This window comes from Fundulus heteroclitus, unplaced genomic scaffold, assembly GCF_011125445.2.
Source record: "Fundulus heteroclitus isolate FHET01 unplaced genomic scaffold, MU-UCD_Fhet_4.1 scaffold_69, whole genome shotgun sequence".
Lineage (NCBI taxonomy): Eukaryota > Metazoa > Chordata > Actinopteri > Cyprinodontiformes > Fundulidae > Fundulus > Fundulus heteroclitus.
Genome location: NW_023397132.1, coordinates 1,337,298 through 1,360,446, shown reverse-complemented (window position 1 = coordinate 1,360,446; position 23,149 = coordinate 1,337,298). Strand labels below are relative to the sequence as shown.

The window sequence follows — 23,149 nt, the reverse complement described above, 5'->3', positions numbered from 1 at the left end:
GTTGGTGTTAATATCAGGAGTACACCAATTGAATTTCATTACAAATTAAACACTCTGAGATGCAGCAACATCTCAGTAGTATCCTTACATATTATTCATGTTAACTACAACATCATCATCAACAACTTTATTTCAGACACAAATTGGTCCATATTAAAAACAGACAAACAGAACAACAACAACAATAAGACACACAAAAAAGAGAATGTTCATCAATTGGCATATAAGCTGAGGCGCCAACATTTCCACAGACTAGAAAAGAACCTAACCGAGCTTTGAACAGGGTTGGTCAGAATAGCAATGATGCTATTTACATATTTTTTTAGCCTACACATACATCTGTACATGAGGTCTCGAAGCACAGCAGAACAAGTTGGTACATTGACATTCACAAACAACTGACTTGCACTACTCCATCGCAGCACCTTAATCAGCATCCTCATGCCATCATCGTATGCCACCTGAAGTTTGTGCATACTGCTTTTTCTGTAATGCCGCCACTAGTGGGCAGTATACATCGGAGAACAATATGCTTTAAAAAGGGCTGTTCTGACTCATACTGAGCACACAGAGGACTTAGAAATAAGCATATTAGCTTGTGCATATTGCATACAACGCTGCCTGTAAATATCTCTAACATCAGAAAGGTCAGCAGTTATGTAACGTCCCAAGTATTTCACCTTATCACATACTTTGAGAATGCTAGCCGAAAGTGTGAAGTCAGGAAAAGATAGTTTAGAGTCCTCTTTACACCTGAAAATCATGATGTTGCTCTTTTTCACAATGCATTTATATATCAAAGTCTATACCGTACTGAGAGCAAACCATTTACAGTTGCTGCAGACCAGCACTATATGGACAGAAAATCACAAGATCGTCAGCATACATCAGGTGGTTGATGGTTGTATTGCCGACCCGACAGTCAGTCCAACATTGATTCAACAACTTAGATAAATCATGCATATACATGTTAAAAAAGCAAGGCGAGAGAATGCTACCTTGTCTCCATTACTCACATAAAAGAGAGATGATACAGAGTTTCTCCATTTCACATTCATATACTGGTGAACATACCAATACATTAAAATTCTCAATAAATATTTCAGAACTCCTTTATTGTGCAATTTATGAAACAATGTTTTCATGATTTACTTAATCAAACACTTCTGAGGCATCAATAAAACACATAAAAATGGTGGTATTATGCCTACTGTATGAGTCCAAGATCTCATTGAGAGCATAAATGCACATTACTGTGCCAAGTTTTGGTTTGAAACCAAACTGGTTGTCAGATGTCACAGTAAACTTCTCAATTCTATTTAATATAGCCCTCTCCAAGACCTTTGATACAATACCGGCCAAAGATATGGGTCGATAGTTATCTTTGCTATTTATTTTTCCTGCCTTATCTTTTACAATAGGCACTAAAATCACAGACAGTATGGAGTCTGATAAAATACCATGCATTAAAAACCCAGTAAAACAAATTGCTTTACACTTCATTACACTCTGCTGTGACCTGAAATGAACCAAATCTGTTGGGACTGTAATCAATCTGTGTTGCCAGATATTGTGAGACAAACAAGCAACCAGCTCTATAAAAACAAGACCAAAAGAAGTGTAGCAGGCGACACACAACATGCTTTATTTATTTATTCATTTTTGGGGAGGGCGGGGGGGTTGGTACGGTCATTGGAGCAGACGTAGTATGCATAGACGCATCAGGGAATGGCAGAGCCACCGCGGCCGTTATTATGGAGGGTTTCTCACGTGCCACCAATACGTCTATTTGTGACAAGGAAGCTGAATCATTAATCATAACTCCACAATGTTTACAAAATGTGTAAATAAATCTGTTCTCATGCCAAAATACTATTTTTGCTCTTAAACAAAGACACACATGGTATTACATATTAATAAATGAATACACTTTAATAAAGATGCAAGTTTTGTTGTTCTTTTTATTTATTTATTTTCTCCCTCTCTAACACACACATCTAATCTTGAGTTTTCTGTACACAACAACAATCATTTCTTCATATTTTTTTTGGATGCTTTGTATAAACACAGTTTTTATAAGCTCCTGACTCAGTTGCAAGCAAAGTGTAAGACACAAATGACCTGTAAATTTGAAACCCCTTTCCAGGCTTTTTTTTTTTACTTTGTGTATCCACGTGGATATAAACAGCATGTAAAAATATAAAGAAATTACCCATGAAAGAGAAACGCTTTGCACAGCTTCTTGCGTGTGCCAACACTCTGTAACTCCAGGATACTTCATTTGGCAATGGAATTCAGCCTTAGTTCGTCAAATACAGAGACAACAAATTAATAAGCATCAAATAATGTTTTTTGGGTTGGGTTTCTGCATTGTCATCAGCATGTAAAAATCATCTTCAGAACCAGTCTCAGCTCAAAATGGTGATGTGGACCTACTTTCAGCAGTTATTGCCGATTATTACAACCATAAACTGCAGAAAATACGGGTAACATTGCTGCCTCTGCATTTACTCCCGTCGGCTCCTATGTCAGCCTAGAGTAGAAAAGACCCAGCCAATATGGCAGTAATGCAGGATGCGTACTGAGGGGTCTAGTATATTTTGTCTAGGGGTTGGAGTGTGTGAACGCGGAGAGGAGGAGGGATATTTTAGCTGCTTATAATTACAGTGCAAGAAGGTCTCTGTATAACTCATGTTTATTGTCACTTGTTTTAGAGCCCAAATAAGCGACTTCACGTTCACAAAAAGCCCAAAAAAAAACGCAGCCCACAACTGAGAATTTACAAGTAACTTTAGAAAAAAGAAGCCCAAAGTCACTTATAAAAAGCAGAGTTGGCAAGAGCAGAATCAATCTTTTAGCATGTGACACACTTCCTCAGTTTCTCTGATGGATAAGAGGACAGGGTGCCAGCATCAAGCTCAGGAGAGAACCGAGTGACAAACACTCACCAGTTTTGTTCTGATCACTGGGATGTTGTCCTCGGCTCCAGCACCAATTATTCCAATGTTTCTCTCCGCTGCACCTTTTGGGGCTTGCTTCCACTCCTCCACCATTGTCCATGTTTGTAGGCCTTGTGCGCTTTCAAGCCACTTTCTTTACAACAGCGCTCTGTGCTTGGGACTGGAGCAACGCGTCCTCACTCTCTCCCAGTGGCTCCGATTCTGGCACCACTGGTGTTTCCACCTCCACAGGTGCATCCGCTCCGCCCATTTGTTCAGGTGAACCGCAGACGCTCTTGACAGCTACCAGCCGGCGGTCCATAGCCGCTGTACTCGCACCAAGGTTTTCATTCATGCTTGAGTCTCCGCAGCCGCTTTCAAACCCGAGACTTCCTTGCTCAGCACTGAGCAGAGCAGATGCATCCACGTTGCCAAACCCAGCAGTTGGTAGCTCATCCAGGTACTGTGAGATAAACCTGGGGATGTTTTCTCCACATTCATTAAGCTCCTATAGGCAGTCTTTGCGTACTTTTGGGGGCCTTTGTGCCTGATGACTCGTATAGAAGTTGTGCAGATTTCAAACAGTAGACGCTTGGATTCTTCAATTCACTCAGATGAGAAATTGCTTGACACTAACGATATGATTTAATCTTGTGTCAAAGTTCTCATTTTGATGATCATAAATTTTAAAAGTCCATCCTCTTTGATCACTCTCCCATCTGTGGTTTTATATACAAAATCTCAGATTTTGTTTGAGGGCCACTAGCTCCTCCAGCCCACACTGCCCTACCCGCAGCCATTTTGCATATATATAATAAAAAAAATAAATAAACTATACTCTTCCCCAGTAAACTTTCCAGTGTTCTTTGTCCTTTACATTCAGTTTAAAGACAGGATGTAAGACAAAAGGAAGAGAGAAAGTAAAGATGGGAGAAAAGATAAGGAATAACACAAGTAGCAAAACAAAGGAGGGTCAACAAACAAAGGAAGGTTGGACACAAGGAAATAAATAAGGATAGACAGAAGGTAGGAAAGAAGGACACAAGGTTGAAATAAGGCAGGCAAAAGAAGGGATGTACATGATGATGATGATGTAAATGACGGAATATGGAAAGAGAAAGAAGGGAGACACATAAGCCCCAGTTCTACTGGCTTGTATTGGCCGTGCACCGCAGGGCTCCACTCACTTTCGAGTGTTTCAGGAACAGTATTTTTCAGGGCGAGCCCGGATATTTGCGGCTCTGCTGAAGAGCAGTGTCAAACCGTGCTCGGTCCAGAGGAGTTTTGAGTGAACGCCCCTCTTCTCAGTGATTGGCTGCGGGGCTTGCTCTGAGGAAGTCCCGAAAAACTGAAGAGCAACAATATTCATTGTAAGGCCCACTATGAACAGAGAGGTTCAAACTGAAATATAACTTTATTATTTTCAAACCATGAACCACGCCTGAAGGGTAAAAAAAAAAAAAAAAAAAGAAGGAGACTTCAGCTTTCTATACCCAGACGAGCTGTATCAGATCCACGGATTTATCTAGGCTTTCTATCATTTCACACTGAAAGCTGTTAAGTTTTGTCTCTGAAGTGTCCATCCATCCACCTCTTGTGGTACAAGGCAGCGGCTGTCTGCCTTTCCTTGCTGCCCACCCGTCTTTCTGTATGAAACACCCAGGGGGAGCAGCGGGGTGAACTCGGTCAAGCATAATGCTCCCTCCGCTGACAGAGCAGCCTGTATAAGCACGCAATCAAAGCCATAAAAATAATACCACTGTCCCTTGGGAAAAATAGCGGTGTTCTTCAGAAGCTGTGCCCGATCTGCAGAGGCTTTATCCGGGGAAACGTCTAAATCTTGCTGCCCTAGGTCAGCCGGTGATTAAGCCTGAAAATCAAACCACTAAAAATCATTTCACTGCGGTTAAACATCAGTTGTATTAACATATTCTCCCCGCCATCACTGAGGTAAAAGCTCTAACATAAAGCATTAAATTTCTGAATGAAGTTCTGATGAAAATCAATGAGAGGGATCACATTTCTCATATTTTAGCTCCTCTTCATTGGCTTCCTGTTGAATCAAGAATATAATTTAAAATTCTCCTTTTCAAGTATAAAGCGCTTAATAATCAAGTTCTGTCATATATCAGAGATCTGATTACCCCGTATGTTCCTAACACAGCACTTCGCTGTCAGACGTCAGATTTACTGGTGGTTCCTAGAGTCTCTAAAAGAGAAATTTAGAGATGGAGGAGTCCATATATTTAAACCAGTTAGATGATGGTTTATTTGGGATCATTGAGAATAGGTAATTAATTCTAGGTAAAACCATAATTATAATTGAAGCAACCCTTCCCATAAATTAAATTAGTAGAGATTTCCATCTGGCAAGATCATCTTCTATCTTCTTTAAAGGAGGCATGTGGTTAAGTTTAGTTAAATCAGCCAATTTAGGTGACACAGTAATACCCAAATATATAATACTCCCTGACTGTAGCTGTATATCTATAGAACAGTTAATTGGCAGTACTGTAAATTTTAAACAATTTATAGAATAATATGAAACTTTTGAGAAAGATTGTAGTAATACACTTACTTGAGAGACGGAAGTGTATGAGTGCTGGAGATAAAGTAATACAGCATTCACATAAAGACTCATTCTATGCTCTATATTGATACATTTTATACCCTTGATATCATTAATTTTTTCAGTGAAAATAGCAAACAGTGTGGCAAAAAGCGGGCATCCTTACCTGGTGCCCCTCTGGAGACAAAAGGTGAAAGATGCTTTTTTTGTTTGTTTGTTTTTTTGTCCTGACACATGCTGTTGGGGAATTGTGTAACATTTTTAACTAATTTATAAAAAAGTCCCAAAACCAAATTTATGTAGAGTGGAAAACAGTCAACCCTATCAAACACTTTTTCTGCATCTAAAGACAATATATTGGATTCAATATTTTTACTATAGAAATAAGATATTAAATTAAGTAATCTGTGTGCGTTTGTGGATGACTGCCTCCTTTTATGAAACCATTTTGATCAGGGTGTTTTATGAGAGGAGTTACTTCATCTAATCATTTTTGCCAGAGCTTTACAGAAAATTTTAATATATATACGTTAATAATTGATATGGCACGATAGCTGGTAGGAAACACAGGATCTTTGCCTGTCTTAAGCAGGAGACTAATGGTAGCAGAATTAATTTTAGCCGGTAATCTGCCATTTTTCTGAGTTTCCCGCAAAAATGTTGGTTCCAGAATATTCCACAATTTTCTTATAAAACTTTGCTGGAAATCCATCTGGACCTGGAGCCTTTTATTGGGCATGCTTTTGAGAGCTTCCTGAATTTCAACTATTGTCAGCGGTGAATCCAGGGTCATTCTTTGACTATCTGATAATTTAGGAAGTGTTATTTTATTCAGGAATTGGTCAATGTCATTGTCTGAAGGGTCACACTGTGATGTGTATAAAGCTTTGTAGAAATCTACGAAGTTGTTTATACTTTCAGGATCATATACTGTATTCCCAGTTGAATCTGTAACTGTAAATATAGTTGTTTTTTCTTTATTTATTTTAAGCTGATTAGCTAAGAAGCTTCCTGACTTATTGCCATGTTCAAAGTTTTCTATTCGGAGTGTTTGTGTTAAAAATCTATTTTGCTTTTCAATCTATTCATTTGATTCTAATTTAGCTTTACTGATTTTACCCAGTTTTTCCTCTTCATTGGAGGCTTCTAGCAGCTTAAATCTTTATTCTAATTCCTGAATTTTTTTGTTTTCTATATTTATGACACAAAGAAGCAGCTTTTAATTCTTATGCTCCAATTATCTGGAACAAACTCCCAGTAGACTGTAAAAGTGCTGAAACCCAGAATTTCTCTAAATCAAGTTTAAAAACCCATTTATTTAGAGTTGCCTTTGAATGTTAATGTTGAAGTTTGTATTCCAAGTTGTCTTATATCTTAACTTGTTGCTACTATTCCACTGCAATGTGCTTTCCTCTGTAATGTTTTCTTTTCTTGTGTTTTATTAATCTATAGCACTTTGATTTATCTTGTTACTGAAATGTGCCATACAAATAAATTTGCCTTGCCTAATCTTAAATTTCATGTTTTCATTAGCTGTACGTGGAAAATCATCATTAGCCCCTTTTCCGTTGAAAGCCCCAGGTTTTGTATTACCCGGGTAAATGAAAGCCTGGGACTTTTGGGTTTTTCTGTTTTCATTAGCTAGGGGCCATTTATGTAAAACAGCCGAATGACGTGTGGGATGTAGTGATGAAATACTGCAGTATCACTCCGGTCCAACGGGTGGTGGTAAGAAGTCCACTGTCTACTTGCTGCCACCCACAAAGGCAGAGAAGTTATATTCATATTTTGCCACTCAAGCTTCCACTCATCAGGACTCTGGAGAAACTGGGAAAAGGACATGCAACTTATGGTATTACATCTCCTTAGTCCATTTTTACACTGCCCCAACCCTATTTTTCACCACCGGGCTCCATTCTATTCTACTCCTGTTGGTATAAATAAATTAATACAAATAAAGCACACCTTCTTTCTACCTGTGCAGTGCTGGGACCGCGTATGTGTGTGTGGGGTGTGTAGCGACTACACTGTTTTATGAGTATAGTTTTACCTGCCACAACAAGTTTTTAAGTACAGTATCTCAGACTTTTGATCACAGCAAAACAGTTATTTTATGTAGGTTAAAGGCTGTAAAAGCTGAGCAGTTCGCTCCTCCTCTTTCTCTGCCTGCTCCACATGCAAAGACCCACACACACAAAGTGAGTGAGAGAGAGAGAGAGGGGGTATAGTTATCAGAAAATAAAGGCTTGAAAACAGCTGTCTGTATGAAATATATCTATATAATGTGCTTCACTTACTGACTTGAGGTACTGAAATAAATTAACTTTTCAGTATTATTCAAATTTATTAAATATGACTAATTGTTTTTCAATGTTGTGAAGTTTTTTTTTAGATCGTGTTGTTTCGAACTTTATTGATGACAAATTGCCAACATGACCCTCTGGCATTAAAGTTTGTGTTGCTAATGTTTCCTGTCAAATGTTTCTAAAAAAAATATTGTCTGACAGGATGTTTAAAAAAATCTTAGTTGGATTTGAACAAAGCACAACTGGATTTTATGATTCTAAAAATTAACGACTTTCTACTGTCAAGTATACACTAGCTAATAGCAAAATATATGCACGCATAACATGTCGAAAGCTAAATATATCTCATCCTGGAGTTGGTGGAACAAAGGTCACAGGGTCTTCAAAATCAACAGTTTGTTTGCCCAATTCCACAGCAAATGTTGTAAGGGAATGGAAAGGGGTCAGGAGATGAGAGGCAAAAGTTTGGTCTGATACAACTTAAGAAAAGGTTGCGGGGTCACCAAAATCAATACCGTCCTTTCCCTTGATAGCACAACTATGAGGAAGGCCAGTTTTCATATGTTGGCCAGAGACAAACACCCTGAAGGACAGAGAGAGGTGACCAGAAAACACCACTGTGGGTAAATGGAACATCAATAAATGTAAAATACTTTCCTAGAAGCCATATTTTCAGTTTGGATACAAATTGCCAAGTGAGACTTTTAAGATCCGATGCAACTTACCAGTAATAAAACGATTATTTAAGACAACTTATTTGTCATACTTTCAGTGACCACATGTAGGGTTTGCATTTCTACCCATGGCAATAGGAAAATTGTAGGAATTGCACTGATCTATTGCACAGTGTTCAGGTGTACTCAATAAAGGTTGCTTGTTTATTGCTAGTAGTCAAAAGAGCTTGACACAAGGGATGGAGGACACGGGATAATAATTTACTTACAACTAAATAAAGATTTTCACAGGGAAGGATAGACACAAGTGAAGAGAAAGATTTTTTTAGAATAATTACTTTACTCCCAAATGGTTTGCAATAATTCACCACACTGACTATTAAAAGTACTGATTTGTCCTGTTAAAGGGTGCATTTGATCTAAAAATGGAGACCTTGTTGGATCATGGGCTATTCATGGCTCAACAGAATAGGAATAGGAATAAAAATACCTTTATTGTCCCACAATGGGGAAATTTCGTTGTAACAGTGGCAAAAACATGTAGAGAGAAGACACCTGACTTAAAAACTAGGTTAAATAATATGACCAAACAGCTAAGTTAAGCTGTAAAGCAGAAGAGGGAGACTCAATAGAAAAGGGAGAAAAACACTGCACAGTTATTAATAGAGAATAGCAATCTGTCCAGCTGTAATTTCTAGTTTTATTGTCTTGTGACAAACGTTATTACAAAAAACTCACCCGCCACATTACGGTATATTACATCTTATTATTCATAGTCATTTTGGTAAAAAAAAAAAGAAGTTACATTGAAACATCATCAGCTAAGATTAATGTATTAAAATGTTTTCATCTTCCTCTGAGAACAATTGTTTTACATTTGTTGACAGCATTACAAAAAGTCAGCCGCCGTGAATGAACTGCATTCTTATATGCTTGGAATTAAAATTGCAGGATGCATTTTCCAAACTACACAGACACTAAAAAAAGTAACAAAAAGCAAGAGACAGTAACAAACCTGATATTTATCTTTTCGGCAACCATTTTACCTGCCCATCCTAACATGTCGACTGAAGAGACTATTTTACTCTCTGAGATTCAACCTCACCAGCTCCTGACCCCAGAGCCATCCCCCAATGTGACAGCTGTGTCTCAGACTTACATGCACTCTCGCTTTTCTCTGAGTCTTTATCCTTCTCTTTCCTCTTCTGCTCCTTCATCCATCACGGACCAACCTCCCCCCCCCCCCCCCCCCCCCCCCCCCCCCCCCATACTCCATCAGTCACCTAGGAAAAAAACTTACCACCTCTGTTATTCAATTCAATCTTCAGGGTCCTTTTTACCATGTAGCTATCTCTGCTCAGCTTCAGCTGTCTGCTGCTAATGGAAACCACCTCTCCTTTTAAACCTTTGGGCTTTCCTAGACTGATAAGGTCAGGACCTTTTTGGTCAGCATCTCTGGCTTGTGTGGTTTTTGTTTACTCCCTGAGCTTCAGTTTTATTTATTTATTTATTTTTTTTATTTTGGAAAGTTTTTTGGTACCTTTCACAGTTCCTGTAACTAAGCAAGTAATAGTTTGCAAGATATGGTTAATACAGTATTTATTCTTTACAATGCCACATCTCAAAATATACGCATCTGCGTTCTCTCCTGAACTTCATCACCGGGTTCTTCCAACATCCAGCTGTCTGTATACACTTCAAAGGCTTAGACAGCTGAACTCAAATGGCAGAGCATCCTGTATACAAGTCTGCCTGTGGCTTCTCTTCACACTCCCTGACCAGATTGTGTGTATCACTATGTGTGTGTAGAGCATATGAGTGCAATATAAAAAAAAAAACTTGATGTTTGACAGGAACACCTAAAAGGGATAAAAGGAAGACCTGCTGACTTGGACAATCTATCAGAGGTGCACTAAGGTCAGGTGCAGAGGGCCACAAACAGATGACATGGCAGACAAGGGGAAAATTGTTCCTGAGGGACTCCGGTGATGGCCCACAACCCAATCTACACTACCATTGAGATGGAGATTCTGATCCCACACAAGTCTCTGACTAGTAACTTACCAAGGCATATTTAGATAACAAATTATTGCACCAGAAATCGCTAAATTCACTAACACATCCTTTCTTTCTCATAAAGAGCACAGATGGATACCTGTAGGAGTGACGTGCAATATCGCAATGTGTATATGGTTGAAACAAACAAAAATCATTAACTCTAAAAATATGTCCAAAATCCCAAAATTGTTAATATGTTTAGAGATATAAACTTTGCTGTCCTACATATTCTCCTACTGTTGGTTCCATTGGATCCTCAAAAAATGCTGTATTTATGTTTCAAGATGGCCTGAATTTCTATTAAAGATTGTTGAAAATCAATGTATTACATCACCCAGACTCTCTGTGGAGCACATTATTAGAGATCCACATTTACCATTTTTCTAACTCAGTTCTGTTTTCTGGTTTGTTCTTGGGGATTCAGGATACGTTGTCTGTGGTTCCAATAGTAAACACTCATTTTCTTCATAAATCATCTTCAAAAGTCAGAAATGCCTTCATCTGAAAAGATTATTGTGTAAGCAAATGTATGTTAGGCTTATGTGCAAGGGGAATATAGTTTACTTAAGATCATGTTTGCCTCTCCTGTGTTAGGTGTAGTTCCAAATTTGTTCTGAGCCTTTCAGACTGATGTTCTCCTGGCTTTTGACCTCCATTACATTTAATGTAGAGAGCAGTATGTTTTGCAAACACAATGCCTATTCAGTTTTAATTGAGTTCAGCTCTGTTCATCTGTTATCATTGTTTGAAAGTTGTTTGCAGGACCCATCCATTCATCCATCCATTCATTTTGTAACACGTCTATCCCTTGTTGGGTCACGAGGGTGCTGGTCCTATCTCCAGCTGTCAGTGGGCGAGAGGCGGGGGTACACCCTGGACAGGTCGCCAGTCTATCACAGGTTTTCAGGACCCAAAGTGTAAAAAAGCAAAACAATGATGGAGATGAGATTTTATGAAGAAAACTGAAAATTACAAAATGAAGTGCTGGCCTGGACAGCCTGCAGTTCGCCTACAGGGAGAATCATTCTACAGAGAATGCTGTCTTGCTAGCACTTCACATGGCTCTGACTCATCTGCAGCAATCCAACATCTATGTTAGGATGCTATTAATGGACTTCAACTCAGCCTTCAACACCATGCTTCCAGACATGCTGGCTCAGAAGCTTCACAGCCTGGGATTATCTCCACTGCTCTGCTCTTGGATCAGTGACTTTCTCACCACCAGGACCCGGGTGATGAGGATAGGAAAACATACATCTGCCCCACTAATCCTCAATACTGGAACACCACAGGGCTGTGTCCTCAGCACTGCTCTCTTCATAGGATCTTCAGACTGCTCTGCTGTCCACCCCACAAGCATTGTTGTGAAGTTTGCTTATGACACCACTGTGGTTGGTTTTTTAACAGCTAAAAATAAGGCTGAAACCAAAGGTATTTGACAGCAATGAAATATAGACGGGTTGTACAGCATTGTTGTCTCTGCTTCAACAGGTGGGCTCGCTTCAGGAGAACCACTAATGCTCTTGAAAGCTCGCTAGAAGATCTTCCAGGGCAACGAGGAAGATTCCTCCCAGCAGGTTTTATGTCTGTCCTCTGGCTCGTCATTTTAACAGTGTACCTGAAACATAAAGACAAAAGAATATGTAAACTAAAGGCTCCAAGTTGCATCTGTTTTTTTTTTTTTAACCTCATTAGCAGTTATAGTTGCTGTGAGTAATCATAGACATTATAGCTTATTGAGTTCTGTTTTCTCTGTTTACTAAAGCACTTTAGTCTCTACAGGTCACCTCTGAAAACAGCTGTTAAAATAAATTCCTGTACAACTTTTCACATCATCATTTACAGGTGTTCAACTCCAGAATACAAGTGCGGATATTATGAAACATTTTTACCTTGATACCTGGATTCCCACACCTTGCCGACCTCTACACAGTTTACAGCTTGTAGCCTGTTTGATATTTTTTTGTAAATCGCCTCATAAGAAACCCATTCCTTGGCGCACAAGGCGTGCTGTACATTCAAGCGAACAAAGGGGCTTCACATGAGAGATGAAAAGCGGAGGAAAATTATCACAGCTATGATGTTTACCTGGCTTCAAGAGGGCTCAAGGCAGTCCCGGCAGTCCTAGCACAAGTTAGCATATTTTAAGTGACAAAGATGAACATTCAAAAATGGATGAAAAAGACAGAAGTTCCCCCGTCAGTATCTGTGCCGGCCGGCAGCAGCAGCGGGAGCACCAGAGAGACCGAGGATCACCTGCCGGCGAGGAGGGCTTGTTCTGAGGAAGAGCACCGCAGTGAGGAGAGTGAACTGCCTGCCAGCCCTCTGGAGCTCTGAGCCTGTGAGTAGGGATGACCGAGAGGGGAGAGCCTGCCTTCGCCGCACTATGGAGTACCAGAGGACCTTTTGAGTTAACAAGCCAGTTCAGAGTCCTCTCAGGCAGTTTCAGAAGAAACAACAGCATAATAATGATTGTAAGTGATCGTTTTTGGCTAATTGGTACAATGAGAGAAACTGGATTGAATATTTGCAACAAGCAGATGCAGCATTTTATTTTCCTTGCAGGAAATTTGGAGGGAGTGACTCTGTTTCACAAGTACTTGACATTATAATTGGAAGCACGAAAATGATAAAGCGAAAGGGATTTAGCAGGCATAGTAACCGCAAAGAGCACCAAGCTATGTGGCTAGCTGGAAAGACAAAGAAAAACGATGCAGCACAGGCAGTGAGATTTCAACAATGGTTAACTTGCACGAAAACCATGTCTGCAATTGTTGACATAATAGAATTTCTCAGCTCAAACAAACTGGATTAAGTCGGTGGCAGACATGAAGCAGGCAGCAAACTTTTTCTCTCACTGTTCGTTTACACACTGAGGCAAGAGCTTGCGAACAGTTTCCGGACAATTTCAAAAAATGCAGCTAACGCATCACATGATATTCAAAATCACATCATGAAACTGATGAGCACAATCGTAACGGAGCACAATTTATCACTAGTTGTGCATTATGTGGACAAGGACAACAAAATACAACAGAGGTTGTTATCAATGCAGACAACGGACACGTGTGACGTTCAGTCACTCACTAATGTGCTTGATTTAACTGTCAAATGCTGGACTTTACACAAACAAAATTCTTAGTCAGTGTTATGACAGAGCAAGCGTCCTGTCGGGAAGAGAGGGGGCATAAAAAAAACATATTCAAAATAAGTTAAACAGAGAAGTGCCTTATATCCATTCTTTTAACCACCAATTGCATTTGCTGATTGTGCATGCTGTTTCCTCAGAGAGAGCTATTGGGGATTTTTTTCAGGTGTGCAATTCCCTTTATAAATTTCTGAAATAGGCCACTGTAGCTGCACACTACAAAGGAGAGAAGTTTAAAAGGCTGTTAGAGCAGTGATGGGCTGGACACCTTGACACGTTGTCTGTGGTCTTGAAGTCACACAGCGCACTGATGGACTTCCTGAAAGAAATCGCAACCACAGGAGAAAGTGCTGATGTGAAAATCTAAGCTGTTGGACTTCACCAGGCCATCTTCGAACAGAGGTTCAAATTCCTCACGCGTGTGATGTGTAAAGTGTTGTGGCTGATGGACCCGGCCAATGGTATGTTGCAAGCTGAAGATAATGATTTAATCACCGCAGTCCGGCTCATCCAAAGTGCCTCTACTTGTATAGAGGATTTGCGATCAGGTAAACAATTTCTGAAAGTGTGGGTTGACAGTGGGGTTGCAGATGACGGCAAAGGCAGGCATGCTCCTCCAAAATGACAGCGGCAGGCCACCAGGACGCTGCACGACTACATGTTGAATGGACGCCTTGGGCAGCGCAAAGTGAACATTCAACTTGAGTGCAAGCGGCTGTTTTTTGGCATTATTGACTCTATTCTGGGTTAAATGGTCGCACGTTGTAATGAGTGCAATGGAAAATACCTAGCAGCTTTAGATGCTTTGGATCCTGTCAGTGAGAAGCAGTTGCACTGGCCAGAACAAAGAGAAACTAGTTCTGAGCCAACTTATTGCAAATGACTCCCAGGTATTCAATAAATAAAATGCAATAATGGTCAGCATAATACAACACTTGGAAGTCCAAGTGGTCTTAGAATAAGACTTAATTTCACATATTGTATTTGTTTGATGAAAACCCCTAAAACATCATAATTGTCTATTTTCAAGAAGAAACTGAACGATGTGATCTTGACAAGTATTGCTTTCCTCAGGAAGATTGATTGGGAGGAGCTCATTAAAACCAACGATCCTCAAACCTGCAAATTATTTTAAATTAACATCTTAAACCCAGATTTTAGGAGCAATTTCCGCCTGAAATTACATATGTGAAATAAATCAAGTACAGCTCCAAAGTTATAAAGTGTAAATGTTAATATTTGTGTGACACAAATGCATCACATAACATGTTTCAGGTGGAACCACTATTGCAAATGTCACAATGCCTGATTTATAGGTAATTAAACAAAGAAAAAATCTAAAATTTTTAGCCTCGTCTAGTTTTTTCTAATATACACACTGCAAAACCACATGAAAACCCCTTTGAAATTATTTGAGAAGCCTCAGACTTTATAAATCCACATGTTGACTATAATTACAACAAATCTGGACTGAATCAGTTGAAGCATAAGTGTTCCACAAAGGTTTTATTGGGCAGTGTGCAAGGCAGACCTGTGATTTTGGCAAAGTTGATCCAAAATGGGCCAAAACTGTGCCAAATGTGTTTTATATTTCGTAAAAGGGAATTTGGTAAAATAAAAGTGCTGATTTCCATTGCAGTATGCTCTGGAAGTGCTATACCTTGTTGGAAAGGCCAGAGTCTCTGGTTTGCTACAAACCAGCCATGGGTAAAGAATGGAATGGAGTGGACTCGCCTGCAAATTTCCGCGGACCCTGTTATTTGTGTTGTCAGAGTAATGCCTGATATACATTACAAAGTAACAGCATGCAGTAAAGTCTGCATGTTTCTTTTATACTACATGAGGGGAACTAAGACTGCTGGAACATGTAGCAAACACAGTGGAAATTACAGAGACACACACACTCTGCCCTTCCCAACAACACAGTGTCTACTGTGGATCCCTTCCGATTCCTGAGAACCACCCTTTCCCTGGACCTAAGATGGTCTTCACACATTGGCACCATCCAAAAAGAAAGGCCAGAAGAGACTGTACTTCCTGCTGTAATTCAAGAAGTACAACATTATTCAGCAGCAACTGATCACTTCAACACTCCCATCATTCAATCTGTCTTGTGCTCATCCATCTCTGTGTGGTTCAGCTCAAACACAAGACTAGAAAGGTCCAAAACTACTACAAACAATTAGACCTGCAGAGAGATCATTAGTACTGACCTTCCATCCATTCATGACCTGTACAAGTCCAGGGCCAGTAAAAGGGCAGCTAACATGGCTGTCAATCCAGGACTTCTTGGTCACAGGTTATTCGGACTTTTACCTTCAGGCTGGCACTACAGAGCAATAATGACTAAAATGAGCCAACACAGAGCCAGTTTCTATCACCAGGCTGTCTCTCTGATGAACACCTTACAGCCAATGTACCCAGCTATTCTGCAGGAAACAGTAAGCATATTTGCACGAACTTAAAAGTTTTTTTTTACCTGTTGTATGTTTATATGTATATGTACAGATATATATATATACATACGTACATATGTACATATACGTATATGTATGTATGTATGGAAAACATTATGTCTGATACATATTACCCATAGTTGTTACCTTTTCCCAGATTTTCTTTCTAGATTGTAGTTAGCTGATCTTCTTGTCTGTTCACAATGCAAGCATGCGTGATCCAAAGCATCTCAGAAAAGCTCTGTTTTGATATGACTTGTTGATAATTTGGCTTGTAATATGGTTTATGGGGACCAATCCTGCCATATTCAGAATACAGTAAACCCTTACTATAACGCGTTTCACCTTTCACAGCTTCGCTGTTTCGCAGATTTTTTAGTGCAGTTTTTGTATTTTTTTTTTTTACAGTATATGAACGTGCACTGTGTTCCGTGTCCTGATTGGCCAAGGGGCTGTAGACCAATGTCAATCCATCTCCTCCATGCCTTGCCTATATTTGTTTGAAAGCAAATGTATTTAAAACATGTTCTTTTCACTTTATAAATATTATTATTGTGTTTCACAATAATAATAATAATAATAATAATAATAATAATAATAATAATAATAAAGGATGAAAAACGCATGTGTTAGGGTAAACCTGGATTTATTAGTCAAAACAACAAAATACAAAAAATAAGCCTATTTTTGAGTTTGCAAGGCTTGCACATGAAAATACGTACTGTTTTTTAATTTTTCTTGAATTAACTAAGACATTTCTGGGAGCATGAGACATAAAATCACAAACTGTTTGGTCTCCAAAATCTGACATTTAAAAAAGTCCCGATCAAGACTAAAATCTAATATTTAAGACCAGAATGGAACATTTCTAATCTAAGTGGATACTTTTTAAGTTTGCATTTATTGTGGATATGTATTGTGGATTTTCTGATCTGTAAGGCGTCTTGTTCTGTATTTTATGAGGGCATAAATACTTTTACAGCTATGTTCTGAAAAGCAAAAATCTAACTATAAAGTCAAACTTTTAGTGGTCTTCTGTCAGATACCCAGTTCTGTGCACAGTCTGGTTGGTGATTTGTGTGGTGCATTTTCACCTCTCTCCAGTATGTTGCGACAGGTGGATACCAGCCACAGGTATGTCCCATCAACTCCAACTGACAGGAGCATTTAAGGCGGCAAGAAACAGAAGGAAAGTTTCAGAGCATTAGCTCACTCAGAGTGATACCTGACCTAACCTTATTCCTTCCTGAATTAATGTATCGTGGGTCATCCCTGTCTGTGCTCCTCCTCAAGGTACCCACTCAAATCTCAATCCTGACCTGGGCCATTCTCTGCACAAGCCTCTGTGGAAAAACCCAAGCTTTGGTTCCAGTTCATGATCCCAAGAGCCTTCTGGGCACCTTCATTCCAGTGACTAAGGATACTCTCGGCATGCTGCTGGACCCCCGTCTACCTGTCCACCCTCCAACATGCTGCACCATCAGCAAATCACCACAAGCCATCCAACGATCCCCCGCACCTCAAGGGGATCGTGTGGAAGAAATCTCCCAAATACACCCTGGACTTATGTCTTTCTTCTGAGGCCTTCTCCTTCTTCTTGTAAACTTGTACAGTTTTCAAAGTATATGGTGAGAGCAGTGGAGCTACAATGAAAACTCAAGCTACCTTCATACATAAACACTTGAATTATATGCTCAGCCAGGAAGTGGAAACTATCAAGGAGCGTGCACGCACATTGGCATTACATGAGAGCCTCACAATGACTGGGATGTGGGACAGCCAATAGATAAGATAATACCCTGGAACTCAAAGCAATAAGAGATTGTCCAATATAAAGCACCTTTAATAAAAATGCACACCACACATCTCAGATTTTTATTTGTAAAAAAATAAATAAACAAATTTGAAAACCATGTTAAGTTAATATTATATGATTAAGTTTGTATTATTAATATGACAAAATTTTAACATTTTAGATATATAAAAGTGTGTATACTTTTGCAAGGTACAAATTGTAAAGAGAAAATTGTATTCTATAATGTTGTATGGGTTTCATTCTGAAGCTATTTTCAATAAATAAATCTTGTTACATAGCACCATATTAGAGCAGAAATGGTAGAACCAGTGAGTTTCAAAAGTTTTTCATTAAGCCTTTAATCTCCAAGTGACATATATCACTGTATAAATTGGAAAGCCCAACAAGTGGATAATTTCATGGTAAAGATTAGTCAGTTTTCTTTAAAAACATCTGTACAGCAGCTCCATCTATCAGGCTTCTGAGTGCCCTGAAGTCCTCCTCAAAGGCATGTCAGTGTTATAAACAACTACTTATTGTTATACAATTAAAGATAACATTTAAAGTTTCCAGAAGTGCTCCTCTTTTAATAAATCAATAACTATACACGTTCTCTCTTTGTTTAATGTGAAGTGAAATATTAGTACAAGAATATAAATGACATTGTGTTTTTGACTGTTTAAAAAAGCCATTATTGAGTCCTTGATAAAATGAAAAGGGGGCACAATTCCACCAAAATAGTATTTTTAAGCTTCAAGGCCCCTTTCCATCTTACCACTAAGTGACAATTAACATTTCACTCTAGCCTTGGTAGATGAGAACCTTGTAATAGAAGTTGTGAAGTAATAATGATAGTGAGGTGGGTTACATTTAAGTTGAAAGATTGGAATCCTTCAGCCACCAATAACCCAATTTAAAAATGTCTGTATGACCAAGGGCATCAGCAAACACCGCTGGTAATTGGTGCAGTAATCATATCGCACCCATGGCCGACGACGCTTGTTCTACTGAAATTGATTTTGGTTCAGAGCAAAGACAATACTTAGTAGATCTGGTACAAGGGAAAAAATGCAAGATGTGTGGTGGATGTACAGCAGAAGTTGTCCTTATTTAATGTTTTCAAAGTTGCAGCTGAACTGATCATGTTAGATGGAAACTTTTCTTAAAAAAAAAACAGCAGAAAATGTGTTATGGTATGAGTTTACATAATTGTAAAGATTATTTCTTTGGCACGTTCCATTTTATGACACAGTATGTCAGTGCTTGACTTTTTTTATCAAATACTTTTTCAGATACTACAGTAAACAAAATTCTAAGTAATTGACATGAAGATACAGTGGACCTCCGATAATGTATGCGTTCTCTGCTGGACACATATTTCTTTTTTGATCACTTCACATATTAAATATTCAGACTTCTCTTTGCTACTCCAATATACTGTACAGCTCTATCATAGGTTATTTCAAATAGGTAACTAAATTTAGAGAATGGAAAAAAGCACAGTCATAAGAAAGTTGTAGCTTTTTTGTCGTATAGCTTTGGAACATAAAATACATTTCCATATGCCACCTATAACTCTGTTTATCTGCCTCCCTTGCCCTTTACATTTAGTCCCACATCTTACCAATTATTTCCTTCTGTTATTGGCTACCGGTCAAATTCCAGATAGTTTAAACTGTTAATATCCCTACACAGGGCCTTGCATTAAACACCACCTGCATATATAACAGACCTGCTAAGCTCCCATTCTACCAGTGGACCTCTTTGATCCTCAGATCAAGTCATCTTACTTTAACCACAGTTCAATTTTAAAACCAGACATGACCCCGCTTTTAAGGTCATAACTTTTAAAGTTTGGAACCACATTTCCCACTATATTATCTATGCTGTGCTTTTATGAAAGTATGTACATTTGTAAATGTATCTACAGGTGCATATAAATAAATTAGAATATCATTAAAAAGTTAATACATTTCTTTCTAATTCAACTCAAGAAGTGCATTTAAATTCATACAAAGAGTGAAATATTTCAAGTATTTTGATTAGCTGTGGTTTACAGCTAATAAAAAAGTTCAATGAAAAATAATACAGAGTTCTCATTGCCACGATATGGTCTAAACAATTATGTGTCATCGACACCCTCCACAAGAGGGGTAAGCTACAAACGATTATTGCTGAAGAAGCTGGCTATTGAAAAGAAAGAAAAAGTGTTGTAGAAAAATGTGCTCAAGCATGATTGGAGCCATGAATGAATTGCAAATGAAATCTGTTCAAATTTAAAATATATTGACTTGAAATCCAAAGGTAAGTCTCCACAGTCAGTGATGATATGAGGAGCAATCTCATCTCATATTGAGAAGCTGATTTCATTGTCCAGCAGGAATGGTCATGGCCCACAATGCTAAAAGTGTCAACGGTTAGAACTGACCATGATTTAACTGTTATTGAAAGGCCAGCGACCACCTTGGAGAACACAGGAGCTTTAGAATGACAGTCTTCTTTCCTCAGGCTAGAGGAGTACCATTGTTCCGTGGACTCTATGGTGGTTTGGGCTGAAAATAATTTTTTTATTGAAGTAGGACCTCCCTTACTTTATCAGTTGAGAGATGCATTTTATTTCTCTGGACCTCAGGATCTTGCTGGACACTGGGTATGCTGCATGAAGCTCCCCATCCCCACAACGGTCCCTGCCTTATTCCCTTCTGTAAGAGATAGAGAAACACAAGGCAAATAAATATACTTGCAAATACTCCCACCGAAGATTGGTTTAGAGCAGGGGTGTCAAACTCAATTTCACCAAGGGCCACTTCAGCATATTGGCCACCCTCAACGGGCCACATTGACTGTATAAATCAGGAATGCCCAAGTGCAGTCCTTCAGACTGCAACTTTTAGATGCGTCCCTGCTAAAAACATACCCCAGACAAAAGGTTGAATTCTTTCATTAAGCCTCATTCATAGGCCTCTACAGCAGGCCTATGAATGAGGCAATGATCCAGGTGTGTTAGAGAAGGAACGCGTCCAAAGTTGCAGAGCATAAATTTATGAAAAACAATGTTAAAAATAAATTAAACAACACCTCATATTGTTAAATAACTGATTTTATGTATTCAAGTGTTAAATATTACATTTCAGTTTGCATGGATGTAAAATTACTGCTCAGTTTAAACATTACAATACTTAAATCAGTGTGTAAAGATAAGCAGAGAAAGAACTTAAACAAGTTTTGATATTAACTCTAAACTTCACAAAACTTTTTTGTTATTTATTACACAACGACCATGTAACAAAACAATTAGGTGATGTTGCCTGTCCTTGAACTCAAAGCTGATCCCTCTTCACCCTGTCACCAACTCACACACATCCTCATTCACCAGCTGTGTTCTGTAAATAAACACAAAACATGTTTTGTCCATGTTTGGTGCTTCCAAACATGGACAAAACACGGGCTGCATGGAGTCGAAGCTGTGGCATCAAATCAGGGGGCAGTAGATGGTAAAAGTCCTCGATTGAAACATCACAGAACTTTGCTTTCAGGCCACTGTCGCTTTGAAGCTCAATTAACTCCATCTGAAGGCGGTGGGGCGCACTGCAGACATCGTCGGTGAAAGGATTGGCAAAGATGTCAAAAGCAGAGCGCTGCGATCTAAAGTCAGAAAAGCGCCAATCAAACTCGTTTATTAACAGAGTTAGTTTGGTAGTTAAACGAGCACATGAAAAAGCACCAGGAGAAGAAGCCGAAGCTGATCTGACAAGCAGGAAAGTGGACGAGATTGTTTTGTTCCACCTGGCACTTCCATAGTTGAGTTTGCGCTGGAAAGCTGTGATCATGTCTGACATCTGTGTGATGACTTGTTTACGTCCTTGCAGTTTTTGATTTAGCTGAGCAAGATGCTCAGTGACGTCACATAACATAGCAAAGTCACACAGCCATTTCGGATCGGACAGTTCAGACAAGGGTTTTCCTTTGTTCTTCATCAAAAGATTAATTTCTTCTCGAAGTTCAAAAAATCGTTTGAGTACTTTGCTCCCACTCAGCCACCTTACTTCTGTATGGTACTGCACATCTTCAAGCTCTGAACCCACCTCCTGCAAAAACATCTGAAACTGGCAGTGATTTAGGCCACGCGCCCGAATAAAGTTGACTGTTTTCATGACCTTGGTCATCACATTATCCAGCTCCAGAACTTTTCCACACAGCGCTTCCTGATGGATAAGGCAATGATACCTGATGAGCGGCATCTGATTGTTGCTTTTTTGCATTGTTTCTTTCATTAGTCCAACCAAGCCTGTTTTTCTTCCACACATCGCAGGTGCACGGTCTGTAGTTAGTCCCACCAACCTTTCCCATGGCAATTTATTTTTACAGACAGACTTCTCCACTGCATCAAATATGTCTCGACCAGTTGTCGTTCCATGCAGCGCCACTATATCCAGGAGCTCCTCAGTTACAGACAGGTCTGGCTTCACCCCTCTAATAAAAATGGACAAATGCGCTGTATCCACGTCGTCTGTGCTTTCATCCACAGCTAATGAAAAAGCCAGACAGTTGCCCATTTCTTCGGCCAGCTGTGTCGTTAAATTTCGGCTACCCTTAACTCGTTCCGCGATGGTATTTCTTGACAAACAGACATTTTGAAAAGTCTGTACTTTGTCAGGGCACACCTGCTCACACACCTTTAGCATACACTGCTTCAAAAAAGCATCCTCCGAAAAAGATTTTGAAACTCGACGATTTCTTCAGCCACAATAAAGCTTGCTATCACCGCTGCATCATTTTTGGCTGTGGCTTTTGTAAACAATTTCTGCTGCAATTGCAACCTGCCTCTTTAATCTGCTGCAATTTTTTGTTTTTCTTAAAGGCTAAATTTTGCGTACTTAGCTCCGTGTTTGGTTTCAAAATGCCGACATATATTGTATTCTTTCACAACGGACACTGTCCCAGAACACAAAAGACATACTGGTTTTTCACCTTGAAGTACAAACAGATATTCGTTTTCCCATCGTTCATGAAACCAATTTGTGCTCAAAACCTATTTTAAGTCTATCAATGAGCTTGTAAAATGGTGCTGGGGGGGAGAGGGCCACATAAAATGATGTAAAGGGCCACATGTGGCCCGCGGGCCTTGAGTTTGACACATGTGGTTTAGAGTAACCAGATTATTTCAAGGTTTAGCTTTTAGACTGCATAAGGAAATTAGAGTA

General features: G+C 39.2%; 1 pseudogene; it reads right to left on the bottom strand.

Moving 5' to 3' along the window:
* Nucleotides 1-20,996: 20,996 nt before the first annotated feature.
* Nucleotides 20,997-22,501, bottom strand: LOC118561678 (annotated as a pseudogene).
* Between the last annotated feature and the right edge of the window lie 648 nt (nucleotides 22,502-23,149).